A 15912-nucleotide genomic window follows, 5' to 3' on the forward strand; every position below is an offset into this window, starting at 1 on the left:
TCAATCTGCAAGATCTTGGAAAACCTGCTGAGTGGGCAGATTACTTGATCTCAGGGAGAAGCTTTCTTCAGAAACAGCCTTCCTATTAGCCCCCAGTTCAGTAGCCGAAGCCCCGATGCTTAACTGAATTTAGGGTTTCATTCATTCAGGAAAATCTTAGGAAAAGGCAGAACGGAAACATGTTTAAGTATTTTCTTCTCACTTTTGATCATTATTTAGTTGACTTGCTAAAAATTTTAAAAACAATGTGATCAGCGTCAGATAAAGCAAAAATTCACAAATTGTAAATTCCTTATCACAACTTCATTATCGCGAGCAAAGTGGAATCTTATGGATGTTATCTTCCTTTGTGACTACATTGTTATTTCCATCGATGACATTAAAATTCAATAGAAGTGTTAAAAAAGAATTCCCGTCATATAAGAACATTTCTTCTTTCTTGTATCATTTACACTCTTGTGTATGGAGTGCAATAATGAAAAATAGAGAAATCCGACACTCCAAAGTAAAGTGGATGAAGATAACTTTTATTGAATTCGTGTGGTCCAGCACTTTCTCCTTATAAAGACGGCTGTTGCTCTCCCTCTTTGCGGATAGCCTTTCCTGGCAGTCCTCTACATTTGGGTGTTTCTTTGATAAAGGTCACATTAATGCACCAAGATAGACCACATGTATTGAATAAAACATATAAAACATATCGTAATTCACTTTATTTTGGAGTAACGGGTTTCTCCATTTTTCATTTTTGCACATTCAGTTGCAATCTATTGCTGTGTAGGAACAGAGGCTGGCAGCTGATGTCGGCGTGCAGGTCGCCGGCATATGACTTCACTGTTATGCACCGGTACATCCGCGCCTCAATTTTTCAGGAAGAGCATGCCGCTGGACCACGGCCAGGTAAGGAAAAACGAAAATTTGCAATATGGGGAGACATTTGGGGGGGGGGCAGGATGGAGACATATGGGGGCAAGGATGGAAACATATGTGGGGCAGGATGCAGACATATGGAGGAGCAGGGTGCAAACATATGAGGGAGCAAGATGGAGACATATTGGGGGGCAGAATGCAGACATATGAGGGAGCAGGATGGAAATATATGAGGGGGCAGGATGGAGACATTTGGGGGGGCAGGATGGAGAGATATGGGGACAAGGATGGAAATATATGTGGGGCAGGATGCAGACATATGGGGGCAGGGTGCATACATATGAGGGAGCAAGATGGAGACATTTTGGGGGGCAGGATGCAGACATATGAGGAGGCAGGATGGAAATATATGAGGGGGCAAGATGGAGACATATGAAGGTAGGACAGAGACATAGGGGGCAGGATGGTAGAACATATGGGGGCAGGATGGAAACATATGGGGGTCAGGATGGAAACATGGGGGGGAAGGATGGAGACATAATGGGGGCAGGGTGCAGACATATGAGGGGGCAGGATGGAGACATATGGGGGGCGGGGTGGAGACATATGGGGCGCAGGATGGAGACATATGGGGGGCAGGATGGAGACATTTGAGGGGCTGGATGGAGGCCTATGGTGTCATCATGGGAGGACATATATGGGGCCATGATGGGAGGACATATGGGAGCAGGATGGAGACACATGGGGTCTATGATGGGGGACGTCATCATAGGAAAGTGCAAGGATGTAGGACATTATTACTGTAGGGGCTAGTTAAGGGATATTATTACTGCTGTGATGTATTTTATTTTTGAGGATACAGTTTTCAGTGAGGGGGGTCCTGTTACTGCACAGTGTGACACTGTCTCTTTTACTCTTCATCTAGCATAGTGTAGAATTTGGGGACAAAATGGGGAATGTGCTCTAAATAATTGCTTTTTCTGCAGAGACGAGTCTTGGCAGGAAGAAGTGATGGCAGTCTGTGCCAAAAATGCATATCTTCAACCACAGATAGTCAGTGTGTTACCTGTACACTGATGCTATACACTATATACAGAGCTCTTGTGTATAAAGTCACTGGTGATCACTGTATTACCTGTACACTGACACTATACACTGTGTACAGAGCTCCTTTGTGTTATGTCACTAGTGAGTCACTATTATCTGTTCACTGACACTATATACTGTACACTGTGTACAGAGCTCCTTTGTATAATGGCACTTATGATGGTATTAGTATTGTTTCTTTTTTTATTAATGATCAGTATTGTACACTGCTCAAAAAATAAAGGGAACACTTAAACAACAGAATATAGCTCCAAGTAAATCAAACTTCTGTGAAATCAAACTGTCCACTTAGGAAGCAACGCTGATTGACAATCAATTTCACATGCTGTTGTGCAAATGGAATAGACAACAGATGGAAATTATTGGCAATTATCAAGACCCACTCAATAAAGGAGTGGTTCTGCAGGTGGTGACAACAGACCACATCTCAGTACCAATGCTTTCTGGCTGATGTTTTGGTCACTTTTGAATGCTGGTTGTGCTTTCACACTCGTGGTAGCATGAGATGGACTCTACAACCCACACAAGTGGCTCAGGTAGTGCAGCTCATCTAGGATTGCACATCAATGCGAGCTGTGGCAAGAAGGTTTGCTGTGTCTGTCAGCATAGTGTCCAGAGGCTGGAGGTGCTACCAGGAGACAGGACAGTACACCAGGAGACATGAAGGGGGCCATAGGAGGGCAAAAACCCAGCAGCAGGACCGCTACCTCAGCCTTTGTGCAAGGAGGAACAGGAGGAGCACTGCCAGAGCCCTGCAAAATGACCTCCAGCAGGCCACAAATGTGTATGTGTCTGCACAAACGGTTAGGAACCGACTCCATGAGGATGGTCTGAGTGCCCGAAGTGTACATATGGGGGTTGTGCTCACAGCCCAACACCGTGCAGGATGCTTGGTATTTGTCACAGAACACCAGGATTGGCAAATTTGCCACTGGCGACCTGTGCTCTTCACAGATGCAAGCGGGTTCACACTGAGCACATGTGACAGATGTGACAGAGTCTGGAGACGCTGTGGAGAGCGATCTGCTGCCTGCAACATCCTTCAGCATGAGCGGTTTGGCAGTGGGTCAGTAATGGTGTGGGGTGGCATTTCTTTGGAGGGCCGCACAGCCCTCCATGTGCTCGCCAGAGGTAGCCTGACTGCCATTAGGTACCGAGATGAGATCGTCAGACCCCTTGTGAGACCATATGCTGGTGCAGTTGGTCCTGGGTTCCTCCTAATGTAGGACAATGCCAGACCTCATGTGGCAGGAGTGTGTCAGCAGTTCCTGCAAGATGAAGGCATTGAAGCTATGGACTGGCCTGCCCATTCCCCAGACCTGAATCCAATTGAACACATCTGGGACATCATGTCTCGCTCCATCCACCAACATCACGTTGCACCACAGACTGTCCAGGAGTTGGCGGATGCTTTAGTCCAGGTCTGGGAGGAGATCCCTCAGGAGACCATCTGCCATCTCATCAGGAGCATGCCCAGGTGTTGTAGGGAGGTCAGACAGGCAGGTGGAGGCCACACACACACTACTGAGCATCATTTCCTTGTCTTGAGGTACTTCCACTGAAGTTGGATCAGCCTGTAATTTGATTTTCCACTTTGATTTTGAGCATCATTCCAACTCCAGATCTCATTGGGATATTAGTTGTGATTTCCATTGATCATTTTTAGGTTTTACTGTTCTCAACGCATTCCGCTATATAATGAATAAAGATTTACAACTGGAATATTTAATTCAGTAATATCTAGGATGTGGTATTTTAGTGTTCCCTTTATTGTTTTGAGCAGTGTAGTATTCAGTGACTCTGGTGGCAATTTGTGGTCTGGTCATGGTGTGGTGGTGTCCCTGTATGTGGTACTACTCGGTCACTATGTGGTGGTAATATGTGGTCCGACTACTGGGTGACTGTATTTGTCCCTAGTATGTAGCATTATTGGCCATTTTAAAAAATATATGTGACACATTCCATTAAAGAAAAACAAATAAAAATATACCTAAAAAGAGTATTGGATATTTTAACAAATGTTTAATTGAGAAATTGAGAAATTTCATTTCGGCTCACGCTGTGCTTGAGAAAGGCTCAGTGTGAGCCGAAACGTCGCCATGTCATGTGGGTCTAAATGAAATCCACTTTTTTTCACCTTTAAACTGAATGAAGTGCTGCCTTTCTTTTTACGTTTGTCTAAAACAGTTTTGGATATTTTAACATATGTTTAATAGGTTACAGTAGAGTAGGGTGCTGCCAAGTTTGTGGGGTGGAGGCCAAGCTGAGGTGGAGCCTCAGCAGAGTCTCAATGGGCCCCCAAAATTTTGCCAGTGTGGGGCTCTGAAGTTCCTGGTGGCAGCCCTGTACATAGTAAATAGCTCACGCTCTACTGTATATCTGAAGAGCTCGCAGCACACCACAGTTCATTACAGTAAAGTTGCAAATTGTCAAATAGTTATTTATTGCATCTAACAAAATACAGAAATGCTAAGAATCAGAGAAAATCATGATAATAATTCATTCGAGACGTTCCATTCCAATCCTCCCAGGTCTTTATCAAAATTGACTCTCAGTAGGAGACATGAAGGTACAAATTACTCCTACTGAGCAATTTTTCTAAAAACCCGGGAGGATCGGAACATCTTGAATGTATTATTTTCGCCTAGTACATTAATATAGCAGATTTGTAGCACTTCTATGTTTTGTTACACACAATAAATTAAATTTGACACTTTGCAACTTTAATTTGAAGTCTGTCGTGATTTTTTCAGATATAGCTCTAACCGGGGCTTTGTTCACCTTTCCACTTGCAGCTCTGAACTGGTAATTGTGTGCACTCTCTAATCTATGACTTGTGGCTCTAATGAGTCTCGGAACAGTTCTGCCCATGCGCTCGTAAAGTCACCGCACACGTTGTGACATCATGAGGTCTCCACCTTTCGTACACTTGCTGAGAACCCTAATGGGCCTTACCAGAGCAGGACGTTCCCGCTCAGTGTGAGGAGCCAGGTGATTTCAATACTCACAGTAGGGATTAGAAGGTGCGGACAGTTGATGGTGAGGAATGGGGGGCACCTTAATATGCACACTTAGCATAACTATGTGAAAAAAGTTTTGATCACATATCTAGAGTATTTTTAGATAACATATATATATATATATATATATATATATATATATATATATATATACATATTTTTTCCATTCCTATCCTAATTCTGGAAATTGGGATTGCACTGATGGGTGAAGTTGCTACTCTACGATTAAGATCTGTAAGAGGAAGGTGATGAGTGGTTCTGACATAATTACATCTGAAGTCCACAGGGAGAAGTGCACTGGAGAACATGGGCATTTTGTCACAAATTAGTTGCTGAGAAACACTTACAATATTCTCATTTTAATGTATTCCAAGTCATTCTTCCTGAATTATTAGATATTTTCAGATATGAGTCTAATTACACATCAAATGATTATACAAAAGTAATAAAGTCCTTATCTTGACAAGTAGCATCATGACGTTTCCATTAATTCCGCTTTCTTGCTAGAGGACTGTTTTGTGTAGTGTGTAATGCGCTAGTGGTGTTGTAGGGCAGGATGGCCGTGACATAGACGGAAACAGTTCATATAAAGGAAACGTGGGGCTTTGATTTTCAGCAAAAATGCAGAAAACCATAAAGCAACTGAAAAACAACAAAGACTTGCCCAGCTAGATGCTAATCACTCCAATAAAAACCGGCCCCAACTACCATGAATAAAACGGCTCAGCACCTAAACTACTGCACCAACAAGTATTAACCAGCTTTTAATGTCTCACCCAGCTTAACTTTCTAGGAGAGAAGTACACTCCATCCAGTATCCTCCCTTTCTGCTGCCTACATATTCCCCCCTTTTATCCAGACAAGAGGTCTGGGCATTTTGGGCCATCATATAATGAATTTTTGATAATGCGTCTGCATTACCCTGTGATTTCCCCAGTCTATGTTCTATTCAGAAATTAAAATTCTGCAGGGAGATAAAGCATCTTTGTCACCCTTGCGTTTTTTCATTTTTATGTTTCATTCATGAGGGCATGATCTGACACAAGTTTAAATATCCTACCCAAGAGGTAATACTTCAAAGATTCTAGTGCCCACTCTACAGTTATGTATTTACGTTCTATGATGGAATATTTTTTTTCCACATGAATCAATTGCCTGCTCAAATATAGTACTTGGTTTTCTTCTCCATTTATAGTCCGAGACAAGATGGCTCCCAAGCCTGTGTCCGAGGTGTCTGCCTGAACCAAGAACTCCTTTTTAAAATGTGGGGAGAATAACAGTGGTTGCTTACAAGGTGCTGACTTAAGGCACTGAAAGACTTGTTCCGCTTCGGGAGACCATGACACAATTACAGATTTTACTCCTCTTCTCAGGTCCAACAACGGTGCTATCCTTGAAGCTAAATTTGGTACGAACCTCCAATAGTAGCCGGTGATCCCTAAAAAAGACTGCACTTGCTTCTTAGGTACCGGTCTAGGTCGACTCTGTATGGCCTCAACTTTATTAATTTGAGGTTTCCACAAGCCCCTTCCAATAACAAACCCCAGGTACTTGGACTCCTCTAGCCCTAAGGCACATTTTTCCAGATTTATTGTAAGACCTGCCACACTGATCGCATCTAGTATAGCTTGCACTTTACACAGATGGCTTACCCAGTCTGCGCTGAAAACAACCACATCATCCAGGTAAGCTGCTGCATAACTATTATGTGAACTCAAAATTAAATCCATTAATCTCTGAAAGGTTGCATGCGCGCTCCTTGTAGATCAAATGGCATGTTCTTGTATTGGTACAAACCCTCCTGGGTGGGAAAAGCTGTTTTCTCCTTGGCCTTCTTTGTTAAAGAATTTGCCAATAACCGTTGGAAAGATCCAGTTGTTATGTACCTAGCATTACCAAGTTTTTCAATGAGTTTGCAGCGCCCCCCACTGCCGCAGGGCCGAGGGGTACCCGGTACCGGGCCTCTGAGTCTCTGCTCTGGGGTTGTCACGGTGGCTGGCCCCGGTCCGTGACCCTGCTGAGGGGCGCTCAAATAAAAGGAGATTGTATGGTGAAGATGTTATGGTGCGATGAAGTGCCGGTCGCAGTAAATAACGAAGACACCAGGTTGCAGTCTCTTTACCTCTTTACTGAAGGCTTCAGGGTCCTCAATCCGGAATACGGTTAACCGGGCTGCGCAAGCCTGGCCGGTCCGATGGCACCTCCAGAGTTCCCTTTGCAGGTGGAAATCTGTGCCTACCGTCTAGCGCTTGTGTGTTGTGGTCCTTCCCTGCTGTGCTTACGGGATAGTACCCCACAACTGTTGTGTCTGTTTCTCGTGTTCCCTCACAACTCGATTCTGATGTTCTTCTTCTACGTCCCCCTGATCTTACGGTTAGGATGCACCCGTATGACGGGGAGGCTCGGAGCTCTTCCGGGACTCTCGCGTCGCCCCACTCCTGTTGTTACCCCCCTGTGTCTTCCTGGGTCTGGGTGAGACAGCCCACCTCTAACTGACTGTCCTGCCGTAGGTTTGAAGTTTGACTTGGAGCTCTATACTTCCTCGGCGTTCCGGCCACCGGTTATGCGCCTCAGCAGGATGTTGCCTCATCTTACAGCACGACTCCTACTGGTATTCTCCTTGTTGCGTTGATCTCGTTTCTCACTCAGCACAATATACCTCGCTTCTTATCCTTTCTTGGGGTACTGCCGCTATATCGTGCAGGCGCGGTCCCGTAACGTTCTTTCTGGTTGCTAGGCCTCTGTCAGGATCCCACCCCTGACAGGGACCCCTCCGAATCTTCCCCTACAACACCCTCTGCCACAAGGTGTTGCCTGGTTCCAACCCAGTCAGCTTTCTGATCTAACTTCCTATCTAACCCCCAGTTTTACCAGACTGTGAGGAGTGGCCTAATGAATAGTACCCTTAGCTCCCCCTGGAGGCCAGACTGTGAAATGTATTGGTGTCTGTGATACCTGGTCAGATGAACTCCTTCAGTGCCATCAGACGTACCATAGCCCCCCTTAGCGGCGGAGCATCAGTACTGCAACGACCAGGACTCTGGGGCGCTGCATATTTATCTACCCTGGGCAAGAAATGGACATCAAATTTAGAGATTTTATTTAATTTCCGAAAATAATTGCAAATCCTCCAGGTCCCCTTTGGGTTGGGAATCAACACAACCAGGCTAAACCATTTACTTCGAAACTCTTCGATCACTCCCAGCTCCAATATACGTTTGACTTCAGTCAGCATTGCTTCTCGTCGTGCCTATGGTATTATATAGGGTTTAGGGTTTATTTTCTTACCCAGTTCAGTAACTATATCATGTTTTATCAGATGGGTATTCCTAGGCAGGTCAGAGAACTTTGTTGTCTTTATCGGGAAGAATTGTTGAACTTCCTGTCCTTGGGCAGTCGAAAAGTTAATTTCACCTGTTGTGGTGACATACTACACTTAGGGAATCGTTGGACACTGTCAATCCTATCTTTCCAAGGTTTAAGCAGATGACCCAAAACATACAGCCAAGGCAACAAAGGAGTGGCTCAGAAAGAAGCACATTAAGGTCATGGAGTGGCCTAGCCAGTCTCCAGACCTTAATCCCATAGAAAACTTATGGAGGGAGTGGAAGCTCCGAGTTGTCAAGCGACAGCCTCAAAATTTTAATGATTTAGAGATGATCTGCAAAGAGGAGTGGAACAAAATTCCTCCTGACATGTGCGCAAACCTCATCATCAACTACAAAAAACGTCTGATTGCTGTGCGTGCCAACAAGGGTCTTGCCACCATGTATTAAGTCTTGTTTGCCAGAGGGATCAAATACTTATTTCTCACTGCAAAATGCAAATAAATTTATATAATTTATACAATGTGATTTTCTGGATTTTATTTTTGATATTCTGTCTCTCAATGTTAAAATTAACGTACAATTAAAATGATAGACTGTTCATGTCTTTGTCAGTGGGCAAACTTACAAAATCAGCAAGGGATCAAATAATAATTTCCTTCACTGTAGTCTCAAACGTCTTGCTCATTAAGGCGCAAGTACATCCACACATTCTTCCGTTGGAAGCTGCTTCCTTTGGGCTGCCTGTTCAAAGATAGTGAGGTAAGTTTCCACATCGTCACTTGAAGTCATTTTTTGCAGGAAGTATTGTCCCACCTCTCCGTCACCCCATGACATATGGCCCCTAGCTGGCCTTGTCTCGGAGCGTGCCACAACCACCTCTTTCAACAATCGGCTCCATCATTAGGGGGTAGTCTGCCTTTGGGCCTGTTGCTGCTCCTCTAAAGCCCATTCCTGGGCTTGGATCAGAGTTTTGATCACTTCCCCCATAGTGCGGGTTTGTGACTGCATAATATTCTGCGACTGCACCCAGGTCATCAACCGGACTCTCCCCCAAACCGCAGAATAGACGAACCTGCCAACTCCCTACAAATGCTTCTCCTGTCTCCAGGAGTCTCCATGAACCCACCGATTAACGGCAACAGCACACTGCAACCCTTACTGTCCTGTGAAGCCTTTATGTCTCACGCCGTAGCCCTTAGCAAACCAAATACTCACAACAATAAAAGCAACTGCAAAGACTTGCCCGGCTAGGCACTAACTAATATATCATAACTCTGACTCACGCTACCAGGTTTGTGTGCAGGGCTTGGCTCTCCAGCAACTCAGCATTTAGCACATTTAATCGCCGTGCATATCCTCCTCAGAAACACACCACATCAGTCCGAAGACCGTCTTTCTCTCTGAAGTATTTCGTTTTTCAGTTTTTTTCTAGTGAGACAACCTCTCTCAGCTGAGCTGGCTAAGTACTGGCTAACTACCCGTACTGGAGTGGGAGTGATGAGTTCACCTACCAAATCCTCCTCGTCGCTCCAATAAAAACCGGTCCAGAACTACAGCTCAGCACCTAAGCTGCTGCACTAACCAGTACTTCTCGGTTTTATCATCTTGCCCAGCTTAACTTTCTGGGAGCAATATACTGTACACTCTGTCCAGTATTCTCCTTGTCGGCCGCCTACAAGTGTCTAAAGAGACAATTTAGAAAAATTAAAAACTACAACCTGATGTAAAATCAAGCTCATCTTTTTTTTTTGGTTCATCTTTTTTTCCAATCTATTTCTAGTTAACACTCGTAGGTCGCATTGTATCATCTTAGTCATAGACATGTGGCAGTGCTGCCATATGTCATTGCCAGATAAAATCTAAATATAAAAATATACTGTGTATATAAAAATGTAATAATACAATAAAAATAGAATAAATATCTTTAAGTCCTTAAGGATGCAGCCTATTTTTGTTTTTGCAAATTCGTTTTTTTTCCTTCCCTTCTTCCAAAAGCCATACATTTTTATGTTTGCACCAACATTGCTGCATGAGGACGTTTTTTTGCAGGACAAGTTGTAGTTTTGGATGACACCACTCAATTTAAATGTAATGTACTGAAAAATGGGGAAAACATTTCTAAATGAGCCTGAGTACGCACACAATCAGTGGAGCACAGATGCAGTCTATGACTTTCTAATGTCCATCCTCCACAGTGTGTGCCTACTCAGGCAGGAGCTGTGTGCTCTGCTCCTGTCTCAGGAGCTCCATACTTCAAGGGGGTCTTTTGAGCAACTTGAGGGGAGAGGAGTCTCAGGACCTGAATCCCCACCTATCTGCTCAGAATTAAAGGCCCGAAAACATATATATAAAAAAAAATTGCCCAAAAGTTGAATTACTCTTTAAGGAAGTCTCGGTTAGTCAAGGATGGAGAGGAACAGGAATCCAAATGCAGAAGTGTCAGACAAGTCCGAGAATAAAGCATGTTCATAGACCTACCATGCTTGCTGGCATTATGCCCCATTATTACGATCATTTATACAGAGTTTATGTAACCAAAATCTTGCCAAACCTACTAGTGCAGCCTCACATACCCTTCTACACCAGGAGCGGCCACTACACCATGCTCTGTCTACACCCAGCCACCAGTGGACCATATAACAGATGGTAGGTGTTCCAGGTGATGGAACCCCAACAATCTGATGTCAATGACCTATCCGACAAATAGGTAAGCTTTTTAGATTGACCACCCCATACACCAGTGATATCTGGCGGCAATTGAAGGTCTGCCTGCTCGAGCCGGCTGAGAGCTCCTATGTTCTCCATGAGGGAGATGATGCCAGACATCACTGGAGATAGCTTATCTCATGGAGAACAAAAGGGTTGGCCATCTGAAATCAGATATGCTGGATACTTATCTCCTCCTGCCATCATCTGTCAGGGGACCCAATACATAGTGGACTGACAGCTGAACCCATCGATATCGGCACGTTCGGCTGACACTAGTCTAATGTATACGGAGGCCTTAACAATATGCAGGTCCTAAACCCAAGACAGCTTGTAAAATATACCAAAGGAACTAAAGAGGTGCAATTCCCCTTATAGATGGTGCATCACGGACTGCCCGTATACTGCAAGTGGAAACCCATAATATCGGCCAATTTCTGGTGTAACTTATAGTAAATTTGGCATGCTGCAGGTGACCCTGCCCTTACCGTTAGGACAACCCACTTTTTAGAAAAGAGGTGAAAGGGGGTGGAAAAAGGGAAAAAAATTGCACAGTTTTGCAAAAACATCTTTTTAGCACCAGCGCAACATGACAAAATGCAGTGACACAACAATTGGGTGTAGCTGTACATACACATGCAAGCAATATCACGATGTAATGGGACATGGTGATCCCAAGATAGTATCCTAAAAGTAATAGTCCTTTTTGGAGCTTGATAACTTGTTAAGGAAGACTGTTCCCATACAACAAATAACTCTTTAGTATATGGAAACCCTATGCAAGTGCAACATTTAGAAAAATAAGTGGTCTTTGTAAGTATCTATAATAAAGGTAATGTCCAATTTAAAGAGAACCTGTCACATTGCACAATCAGTTCCATCTGATATAGAGAAGATATAGAGAAGCAGAATGATATTCAGGCCCTACTCAGTGATTGACGCATATTTCTGTATGCATTAGAGGGAAGATTGTCAATCACTGAATAGGACCGCCCACTGGACTCATCGGCATGACAGGTTCCCTTTAATGTAATAAACAACACTGCAGAAAGAATGAGGGCATCCTGCCACCTGGTGGTCAGTAAGAGTAGTGATGTCTTAACCTTCCAGGAGAAGTGTGCACTGCTCTGATTTATCTAACACATCTGAACTTAGTAGTAGTTCACACGTCCTTTTTGGTTCAGTTTATAACAGATTTAGTTTTTTTTTTAAAAAAAAATATCCAAAAACAAAATCTAAACAAACTTCTTTGAAGTCTGGTACATCAAAGTACTGAATATTTTGCTATATCTGGGATTGAGATCTATTAGAGATGTTCCTTTCCCTCAGCTCTGGAATCTCTGTGTCCAATGGAGATACTACGCGTTAGTGGTTGTGCGGCATTGTGCTTGGTGGACGGTCTAATGCCAGACAGTGCGTGACCCCAGCACTAAGGGTAGGACTATGTACCGTAGGCTCCCTTCTGTTGGTGGATTATTTCTGTTTTTAGGGCTCCTCCTGCTGCTGTGATCTGATATTCAGCTTCAGATGTCTATGCGCCTTATTATTGTGAGTTTACTGACACCTAGTGAATTTCGGGGGTTACGTATTTTCCTATGCTAGTTTGTTTTTCATCTTTAATGGGAGTTATTGAAGGTAAAATGGCGTTTACTATCTTCTAATTGATTTTTTGGGGTTTGTTTTTTGCTTTTTAGATGTCTTCTTTAACGAAGCAACGGATCCAGGAAACCTTGATGTTCTCTGTGCAAGCAACGGTTATCAGATGATTGGATTCTGGAAGTATATGACTTGTGTGATGCTCCTAAATTATATGCAGTCCAGTTGGAAGCGAGAAAATTCTTCAAATTGTAAAACGCAACTTCGAGAGACTTTCGAGGAGATCAAAAAGTTAATGTAAAACCACAATAAAATGTAAAGCTGGCCATGATGCTTCGGCCAATCGTTCAGCCAAGCAGTTCTGTGTTCTTTATGAGAAAACCGTCAGCATCAGTCTAATGTGTATGGGGGGTCTTAAAGGGAAACTGACAGTTTATGCATGCTGTCCGATCTACAGGCCGCATGTATCAGACATAGGCTGCACGATGTCAGCCAGGTCTGTTTGACTCTGAAACACCGCGGCATTTCAGAGAAAAAACATGCTTGAAAAGCGCCTAGTAAGACTAAGGCCGGTTTCACATTAGCGTTTGCAGGAGCTGCGGAGGGCTGCGGACTTCCTCCGTGAAGCCCCACCCTCCGCCGCACCTCCGCCGCTAGCTCCGCCTACTTCTGCATGCGACCGGCATGCGGCCTGTGTACCTATCTTTAACATTAGGTACGCAGGTCGTGCCACAGTATGCGGATGCTTCCGCATGCGTTGTTTTGACGATGCGGCGACCAGCGTAGGACGCAGCTTGTAGCAAATTTTTTTTTCCGCATCGTCAAAACGACGCATGCGGCAGCCTCCGCTTACAGTCGCATGACCTGCGTACCTAATGTTAACGATAGGTACCCAGGCCGCATGCAGAAGTAGGCGGAGCTAGCGGCGGAGGTGAGGCTGAGGGCGGGGCTTCACGGAGGAAGCCCTCCACAACTCCTCCAAATGCTAGTGTGAAACTAGCCTAAGATGGACAAGCAGGTCCCCCGCGACTTCTTCCCTCCCACTGCATGGGACTGACAGGTCTCTCACTGCGTGTGTCTACAGGCAAAGACCCATCACTCCAGTGGAGCGGACGGCTTTTTAAGTAGGTTTTTTTTTTTCGGGAACTCAGCAGTGTTTCAGAGTCAGGTATACCAGGATAAAATCATACAGGCAATGACTGATACATGCTGCCTACATAGCTGTCAGGTTCCCTTTAAGAGGGCTCATTTTAAAGATTCTTTAATGTTTTCAATTCAATTGGATTCTTCGTCAGCTAAGTCTAATTTGGAATAGGAAGTTCTTTTAGGCTCAAATTCTGAAACCTGAGGGCGTATATCTGTTTTAACAAAGACAAAGTTTGCTCCTTTCTCAAAGTATTAAAATAGTCAGTGGATCTGAAGAGTGAAGGAAGGAAAAAAAACAGTAAGTGGCATCTACAGGGCACAGCAAGGAGGAGACAAGCCAGGTTCAGATAGGATAAAGCTGACAAAAGAATAATGAAAGTGACACTCACTCACCAAGTCTATGAAAGTGCAGCACCCCAGAGTCCTGGTTGTTGCAGTGCTGTGGCTCCGCCACTACGGGGAGCTATGGTGCGTCTGATTGCACTAGGGAGTTTCTCTGATCAGGTACACTCACACCACACTTCACACTCCGGCCACCAGGGGGGGTGGTCCTATCTAGTAGGCCACTCCTCACAACTCTGGTAAAACTGGGGGTTGGACAGGAAGACAGGGAGAAGTAGCTGGGAAGAGCTAGTGAGAGGACCTGTCAGGGATGGGATCCTGGCAGACTCCTCAGAGCTGAACTAACTAGTAAACAACGGGAATACAGAAAAGGAGAAATACCAGAAGGGGTCTTGCTGCTAGACCGAGGCAACATCCTTCTGAGGCGCAAATAGTCGGTGGCCGGAACGCCGAGCAAGTAAGAGACTTTAAGTACATTGCAAACCACGGCAGGACAGCTAATTACAGGTTGGCTGTCTCACTTAACACCTAAGCAGACAACGGAGGCAGCTGTGGGAGAGGGGCGACTCTAGGGTCCCGGAAGAACTCCAGGCCTACCCCGTCATACGGGTGCGTCCTACCATATCATCTGGAGGACGGAGAAAGAACAGTAGAGACAGAAAGAAACAGTTGTGAGGACTATCCCGGGAGCTCAGCAGGGAAGAACTACAACACACAGCGCTAGAAGGTAGATACTGATTCCCACCTGTAAGGAGGAACTCCTGATGTGTCGTTGGACCGGCCGGTCTCTGAAAACCCAGTTAACAGCGCTCTGGACTGAGGTCTCCAACATCTTCAGTAAAGAGGTAAAGAGACTGCAACCTGGTGTCCTCATTATTTACCGCGACCTGCACCGTTACAACACCACTTATTGCACCGGACGTCCCCCACTGACAGACAGGGCCACGGACCGGGTCTAGCCACCGTGACAACCCCGAGACTGAGAACCAGAGGCCCGGCTCCGGGTACCCCTCGGCCCTGCGGCGGTGTGGGGGCGCTCCAAACTTGGCGTCACGAACAGGATCTACTTAAGCCTAAAGAATCAGGTCATGTGTGCCTAGAGACTGTGATTTACTGTACTTGAACTGTACTTTATTGAGAGAACTGTGTGCTACTGCTTGCCGTGGAAAGTTACCACCAAAATTCGCCATTGCCGCGCGCGGAGGGAGGAGCCTTAGCTACGTGGGCGGGATCGGCCAAAAGAAGCGCGGAACGGAAAGCGCGGTGAGACGCCAATCCCGGAAGAGGAACTCCGACCTCCAGCAGGTTAGTGGGAGGAAGGGACGGCCATATCCGAGTCGGGAGGAGAGGAGGTGGCGGTCGCAGCCGCGGACGCAGGGGCAGCTCCGGTCCCCGCAGCGGGCGAAGCCGCGGCCCTAACACCGCCACTGGCTGCCGCAGAGCCCGCTGCCCCCATCAGCCAGTCGGACACCGCCGCTAACGCAAAAGCCATAATGCCCTTCTCCATGCCCTACCTGCCCGGAGCGACCTGGCTCCCACGATACTCTGGGGAGGCGCATACATTCACTGACTTTAAAGAAGGGCTCTGCAGCCTACTCGAGTTCTATCCCCTAACCGAGCCTCAGAAGGTCCATATGATAACCGGTCAACTCTTTGGGGCGGCTCTTAGAGAATTGAAATCCTGGCCCGCTGAGGATAAAGGAACTGCAAAACAGATTTTTGCCAAGCTTAAAGCCACCTTTGATACTCGCACTGCTACAGAAATTAAACTGACTTTTTATGGATGCAAACAAAGGTCA

The sequence above is a fragment of the Ranitomeya variabilis genome, chromosome 2 (genome assembly GCF_051348905.1).
Source record: "Ranitomeya variabilis isolate aRanVar5 chromosome 2, aRanVar5.hap1, whole genome shotgun sequence".
NCBI classification, from domain to species: Eukaryota; Metazoa; Chordata; class Amphibia; order Anura; family Dendrobatidae; genus Ranitomeya; species Ranitomeya variabilis.